The 8,174-nt window shown below is 34.2% G+C and overlaps 1 pseudogene; it reads left to right on the top strand.

Moving 5' to 3' along the window:
• The first annotated feature begins 3,058 nt into the window (after positions 1 to 3,058).
• Positions 3,059 to 6,542, top strand: LOC110636932 (probable LRR receptor-like serine/threonine-protein kinase At3g47570; annotated as a pseudogene).
• The last annotated feature ends 1,632 nt before the right edge of the window (positions 6,543 to 8,174 follow it).

Raw genomic sequence — 8,174 nt, 5'->3', positions numbered from 1 at the left:
CTTCACTAGAAACCACATGTCCCAAGAATGAGATGCTTTTTAGCCAAAATTTACATTTTAAAAATTTGGCATATAGCTGGTGCTCCCTCAAAGTCTGCAACATCATCCTCAAATGCCACACATGTTCTTCCTCGATCCAAGAGTATACCAAAATGTCATCTATGAATATGATGACAAAACAGTCCAGGAATGGCCTGAATACCCTGTTCATTAAGTCCATGAAGGCTGCTGGTGCATTAGTGAGTCCAAAAGACATCACCAAGAACTCATAATGACCATATCTTGTCTTGAATGCTGTCTTAGACACATCCTCATTCCTGATTCTCAACTGATGGTAGCCAGATCGTAGGTCTATTTTGGAAAAGAATCTAGCCCCTTGGAGCTAATTAAACAGATCATCGATCCGAGAAAGTGAATACTTGTTCTTCACAGTCACCTTGTTCAGCCGTCTATAATCAATACACAACCTCAATGACTCATCTTTCTTTTTCACAAATAGAACAGGAGCACTCCAGGGTTAAGTGCTCGGACGTATGAAACTCTTATCCAAAAGCTTCTGTAGTTGCTGCTTTAGCTCTTTCACTTCTGCTGGTGCCATCCTGTAAGGTGGCATTGATAGGGGGTTTGTCCTGGCACAACATCAATGCAGAACTCTATTTTCCTTCCTAGTGGTAACTCTGAAAGCTTCTCAGGGAAGACATCCATAAATTCTGTGGCAACAGGAACATTTTCAATGTTAACACCTTCTACAGATGTACCTCTCACTAATGCCAAATATCCTTGACACCCACGCCTCAACATTTTTCTAGCACTAATTACTGACACCAAGTTATATGGAGCTACGCTTCTGTCACCATCAAAGCTAAACTCTTCCACACCAGATATATGAAAGTACACCCTTTTGTTCCTACAGTCTAAAGTGGCATAATGAGTTGTCAATCAATCCATTCCCAAAATTACTTCAAAATTCATTACTGGTAGAGGAACAAAGTCTATTGGGAGGATCCTTCCATCCATTACTACTAGGCTACCCGGAAAAACCATATCCACATCTATGTTGTCACTAAGTGGGGTAGCTACAGACAAGGGGCATTCTAAAGTTGTAGGATTCCTACCCAATCTCATGGCAAAAACAGGGGAGACAAATGAGTACGTAGCAACCGGATCTATCAAAACACGAGCCTCATAGGAACAGACTAGAAGAATACCTGCCACAACTACATTGGAAGCCTAAGCATCCTGGTGGGTTAAGGTGAAAACCCGAGCTTGACTCGTAGCTTGACTCCTACCCTGCATTGCAGAACCCTTAAATTGACTTCTACCTCCTGACCTACCTCCAAATCCATGTCCTCCTTGTCCTCGACCCTGTTGGCCACTGAATTGACTGCCTGCCTGCCAATGCTGGAAGTGTAACAAATATTTTATTGTAACAAATATAATTGATTCAATTTAATATAATTGATTGTAACAAATATTTTATTAGTATTTTGTAAAATTATATTTAACTGTTAGTATTAATATGTAAAATGGCAAAAAATATATATATCATATTATTTATTTTATTATTGATATAGATATATAATTATTAATTTATTATATATATAACATATATAATAATTAAAATAATTTTTAAAAAAATTAATTATATATATAATTTCTTATAATTATAAATAATTTATTGATATAAAAAATAAATTTAGAGACATAAAAATTATGTAATTAATAAATTTTAAAAAATAATATAATCTAAATAAAAATAAAAATTAAATTAAATTAACTATCTGTTAATAAGAAAAAAAAAACTCATATTTTATAATTAATACAATATAATTGATAAATTGTTTATTAACTAGCAACTACAATTTTGATAAGTTCATCAAATAAGCTAGTTCGATTGTTTAAATATCTATTAACTATCCATTGCATCTAATAACCAAACATCCTCTAAATAATCTCTTAGGTGAAGCAGAAGCTTTGCAAGAGCACGTACCATCAACACTAGTTCTTGCTTCTCGTCTCCGCAATATGAAATCTTAGGCATTTCTCTCTCTATTTAACTCCTTCCCTTTCACTCTCTGCCACTACTTCCTCCACCAATTCCATTTCATAACTAACACCTGATCTTTCATTCTCTTTCGCTTTAAATTCTATGCAACAGGCAAGGCCAGTATTAGGAAGATAGGTAGAGGACCGCTTATAATACCAATTTTCTCTTCTCAACTAACAAAAGATAGCTTTGAAGTTGTTAAAATTGAACTCTCTGAGTTAAATTTGATCCCATAATTGCAATCACGACTAAGGTTTGGAGGTGTCTACAGACTACAGGTAGTTTAGTTGGGGTCCCGATGATGGCAGGCTTAATTTTTTATTTAATTAGAAGCTCTTGCATTTAAATAATTAAAAAATTAGAATTTTTAATTTCACATTATTTTTCTTTTCCTCATCATGTGAACTGATATATTTATAGTTTTCCATTTTATCATGCACTCTTACAAGAATAATTAATGAAAGTTTTTTTTTAAAAAAAAAAGAAAAAAAAAGAAAAGAAAAGAAAAGAAAAAAGCAAACATGAAATGAAAGTTAGCTTCTAATCTTCCAAAGACGCCAACGTGTTCTTCACTTCCAACTTGAAAAAAGTTAAGGTCATAATCCACTTTTTGAATGTGTGTCATTCTCAAAGTGGAAAAACTACCAGGTTTTTTCAAATTCTTGTCATTGGGTAGGTGGTGGCCCTATAATACGTTATCCTATATTTTAATAAGAAATTTTTAAACAAATTTAGTCTATTATATTATTTATAAATTTTTAAAATTCATCGGTAAATTATCCAAATTCATTGTAACAAAATTTAATCCCACTATTAAAGATCACTTTTCTTTAAGCATCATTTCCGCTAAATTGTTGTCATTGGTTAGGTAGTTGCCCCTATAGCACGTTCTGAAATATTTTAATACTTGTATTAAATAGTTGATCACATCAATGTATAAATTGCTTTCCACTTGATTAATTGAACATACCAATTCCTAATCTACAACCTCAAAACTCTCAAACTACAGATATGAGGATTTATTGCAAGAGTTGGTCAGCATCTTTCTCAACCTTGTGCCTCCTTTATATTATTCATTTCTTGTGCTTCAACTCGCCAGCAGCCTCTGCCATTCACAAGAACAATGAGACAGATCGACTTGCATTGTTGGAACTCAAGGCCAAAATAAGTAATGACCCTTTTGGGGTCATGAGCTCATGGAATAGCACTCTTCACTTCTGCCGCTGGTATGGGGTCACTTGTGGGCGAAGACACCGAAGAGTCACAAGGTTAGACCTACAATCCCTCAAACTTTCAGGTTCCATATCACCACATGTTGGTAATCTGAGCTTCTTAAGGAAGCTGATCCTTGCAAACAATAGCTTCAGCCACGAGATCCCTCCTCAGATTGGCCGTTTACGCAGACTGCGAACGTTGTCTCTTTTTGACATTCAATTGATGGCCAAATTCCTCCCAGCATATCTAACTGTTCAAACCTTATTATCTTTGATTTGGCTAACAACAATCTTGTAGGGGAAATCCCTGTGGAGGTTGGTTCCTTGCTGATGCTAAAATACTTTGATATATCTCGCAATAATTTAATAGGGACTGTCTCACCATCTTTCGGGAATCTGTCGTCCCTTCAGATGCTTTATGCATCTCAAAATCATTTGAAAGGAAATCTCCCAGAAACTTTTGGCGAATTGAAGAGTCTATGGCTTTTATCAATTCTTGAAAATGGATTTTCGGGTGCCATCCCTCCCTCCATCTTCAATCTTTCTTTGATCAAGGTTTTAGACCTGTCATCTAACCAATTCCAAGGAAATCTTCCCTTGAGCATTGGAAACTCTCTTCCAAATCTCCAATTTTTTTCTATCGCTGATAATCAATTCACTGGCACCATTCCAAACTTCAATTTCTAACGCCTCAAATCTAGAATTTCTTGATCTACCCGTAAATAATCTCACCGGAAAAGTGCCTTCTCTTGACAAGTTACATTGGCTTTCAGAATTAGGGATTGGTGGCAACAATTTAGGAAGTGGGAAAGCTGATGACTTGAGATTTCTTTCCACTTCAACTAACGCCACAGCTTTAGGACGCCTACAAATAGCCGAAAACAACTTTGGAGGGAAACTTCCTGAACACATTGCCAACTTTTCAAAGCAGCTCCACTTCTTTGACATAGGAAACAATCAGATATCTGGAAACATCCCAGATGGAATACAGGGTCTTGTTAACTTGGAAGTTTTCAACGCAGTAGCGAACAAACTCTCAGGTACAATTCCATCTAGCATTGGACAGCTTCAAAATCTAAACGAACTTAACCTTGGAGGTAATAATTTATCGGGATATATTCCATCATCTCTGGGAAACCTGACAAATTTACTTGAAATTGATTTAGATAACAACAATCTTCAAGGTACCATCCCTTCCAGTCTGGGCAGGTGCAAAAAATTGCTCACACTAGATTTTTCTAGAAACAATCTTAGTGGTCCCATACCCCCACAAGTTATTGGACTTTCCTCTTTGTCAATAGTTTTTAATTTGTCCATAAATAATTTATCTGGCTCCCTTCCAAAAGAAGTAGAAAATTTGAAAAATCTAGGAATCCTTGCCCTTAATGAAAACATGTTTTCAGGGGAGATTCCCAGTGGTCTTGGTAGTTGTACAAGTCTAGAATTGTTATTCATGAGTGCCAACTTGTTCCAAGGGTCCATTCCTTCCTCTTTTGGTTCATTAAGAGGCATTAGAGAGTTAAATCTTTCTCATAATAATTTGTCAGGCAATATTCCAGAGTTTCTAAAGGGCTTCAACTCAATACAGCTTTTGGATTTGTCTTATAATGATTTTGAGGGCATGGTACCAGTAGAAGGAATTTTCAAGAATTCTAGTGCTACCTTTATGGTAGGAAATAAAAATCTATGTGGTGGCAGGCCTGATTTTGGACTACCTGTTTGCAAGTTTGAACAATCAAAGAGGAGACCAACTGCAAAATTAAAGATCATAATTTCTATGGTTTTTGTGGTTATAGGCATTGCACTTTTGCTTATTTCTTTGCTTCTTTGGCGCCATTCAAGAAAGAGAAGAAGAGAATCTACATCACAATTTGATGGCAATTCACTATTGAAGTTGTCTTATAAAAGTCTGCTTAAAGCCACCAATGGATTCTCTTCAGATAATTTAATTGGTATTGGTAGCTTTGGATCTGTATATAAAGGAATTCTTAATCAGGAAGAAATGGTAGTTGCAGTTAAGGTGCTTAACCTGATGCGAAGAGGAGCTGCAAAGAGTTTTATAACTGAATGCGAGGCCTTACGAAATGTCAGGCATCGAAATCTTGTGAAAGTACTCACAGCTTGTTCAGGAGTTGATTATCATGGCAATGATTTCAAAGCATTGGTTTATGATTTCATGGTTAATGGGAGCTTAGATGTCTGGTTGCGTCCAACTCTTGGATTAGATGAGGTGCCAAGGACTTTAAATGTTATCCAAAGATTGAATATCGCTATTGATGTTGCTTCTGCGCTTGAGTATCTTCATTGTCATTGTGGAACACCAATTGTTCATTGTGATCTAAAACCAAGTAATGTCCTTCTCAATGAAGATATGATCGGACATATAAGTGATTTTGGGTTAGTAAAGTTCCTGTCTATTGGGATGCTTAACTGTTCAACGAATCAATCTAGCTCACTTGGAATAAGAGGAACTATTGGTTATTGTCCTCCAGGTAATCGCCCTAAAACATATTTTTCACTATTTCCTTCACTATATATTTGGTTTTGTTTACTTAATATAATAATTGATGAAATGATAAGCATTGACTTCTCAGTTTTACTTTGATGTCTAAAATCTGTAGTTTTCTAATTTAATAAGCTAGAAGAATTCGTTATTTTTTATGTGTTTCAAATCAAATCAATTAACTATGTCTTGATGTGTGTATTGTAGAATATGGTGTGGGAAGTGAGGTATCAACACAAGGTGACGTATATAGTTTTGGCATACTTTTGTTGGAGATGTTCACAGGAAAGAGGCCAACTGATGACACGTTCAAAGAGAATTTGAACCTTCACAATTTTGTCAAAAGAGGTTTGCTAGAACAAGTGAAAGAGATTATAGATCCCAACCTTTTTCAGATGCAACTCAATGCAGACACAACACAAAATCATAACCACAATTTTATGATTAGGAGAAACAACATATTCATTGAATGCTTGATTTCAACATTAGAAATTGGAATCTCTTGTTCTATGGAATCACCACAAGAGCGCATGAATATGAGTGATGTTGTTGCTCGGCTCTCTTCCATTAGAAACAAACTTGTTGGAACTAGATTACCCAGGGAGAGAGAAACTGTAAGTGCACTTCAAGTGGCAGGTAAATAATTCTATTCTTTTGTTGAAATACAGAATGAAACTTGTCATATGCGTATAACAAAATCTAATCTGATACTCAAAAAGATTTTGATATTTCGTTTGTAATATCTGTTACATATTTCATCGCAGGTACTAAAGATTGATCACTTCAAAGCTGAATGTTCCTTAGTCTATGTAATCTCCCCAATTAGTTGTATTTGGTACGAGGATATTTAAACTTTTGAATTATAATAAGCGATGCTGTATTTGGTAATGTCGCCAATTAGTCTATGGTGTGCCCTTGTTGTGTTATAAGAGATGGGGTTTGTGCCCTAACTGCCACCCCTTGTGGTGATCTTGGTAGACTGGGAATGTTTGGATATTGGTTGTATTTGAACTAGGTACTATGATCAATAATATTATTTTGAGGTATTTTTCAAGATAATTGAATTGTAAGTATTTAATAAATGTTTATTACAAATTTGGATTATCTTATATCTTTTAAAGTTTTAGTGTCGATTCGATTCAAAAATAAGTCATGAGAATAAAGGTCTTATTCTTTTTTTTTTTTTTTAATTAAGTCTTATTCATCTTAACTAAAATATTTCATGAACTTATCATGTCAGCAATAATACTCCATATTAACATTGAAAATTATTAAAATTAAAAATATTTGATAAAAGTGTTATAGTGCATAAATATTTATAAATATATTTTTTATTATTAAGCCTTATCTAAAACTATCATAAATCATGCATATTTGAAATTATGGCACATTAATTTATTAATAATTAGGAGTATAATTTACGCTATATTACCGTTTATCCTTAGACTTGAATATTTAAAAATCTATTATTGTTGGAGGTCCATCTTGATCCAATTTAATTTAGCACAATAAAAATTTGAAAAAATAAAAATTTCCCGGACACATGTTGTATTTGTAACGCCCTCACCATAGGTAGTCCGTATATTTTACTGTTTCGACAACCAATGTCTGTTCGGACAGTCAAAATGTCTGAAACTACGCTTAGACTATAGTGAGGAGGCATAAATTGATGAAATAAATGTTAAGAAAACATAGAAAAAATTTTGAGAAAATAAAATAATAAAAATAAACTGATATGCACCATGAAGGGCATTTTGATCATTTCACCTCCAAAGGTGAATTTTGACCTCAATGACAAATTAAAAATTTGACAAATAAAATAATTAACATAAAATATTTTTATGAATTTGAATTAGGGAAATAAGGAGAGAAAGAAGAAGAAAAGAAAAGAAAAGAAAGGAAAAGAAAAGAAAAAGGGTTTATGAAAAATTAAAAATTTAAAGTACACAAATAGAATATATATATATATATATACCATAAGATGACAAAAACCCACCAACCTTTTCTCCCCATCTTCTTCTTTTTCTCCATTGTGCCGCCCGCCCTTGGCCCTCATTTCCACCATTGTCATTCAAGCTCCAAACTTGATTTCTCCCTCATTTCCTCACCAAAACCCATAACACTCTTCATTTAAAATACTCCCCACACCCTAAGGAAGCTATAGATACCAAAAAGAAGCAAGGAAAGTGAAGTTTAACAAGTTACAAAAGAAGGTTAGTGCTCAAAACTCTTAATCTTTTCTTTAAGCATGAAAATCATGCTAAACCAAGTGAAGATTTACATGAAATTAAAAAGAAAAATTTGGGAAAGAAACCCTTGAATTCGGCAGCCCTAGAGGAACCATGAAAATGATGGATTTTGTTGGTTTTAGTTCAGTTAGGGAAGTTAATTAACAAGGTATCATATGTGG

The sequence above is a fragment of the Hevea brasiliensis genome, chromosome 14, assembly GCF_030052815.1.
Source record: "Hevea brasiliensis isolate MT/VB/25A 57/8 chromosome 14, ASM3005281v1, whole genome shotgun sequence".
Classification (NCBI taxonomy): domain Eukaryota; kingdom Viridiplantae; phylum Streptophyta; class Magnoliopsida; order Malpighiales; family Euphorbiaceae; genus Hevea; species Hevea brasiliensis.
The sequence above is the reverse complement of the archived record's forward strand: the minus strand, read 5'-3'. Positions and strand labels throughout refer to the sequence as shown.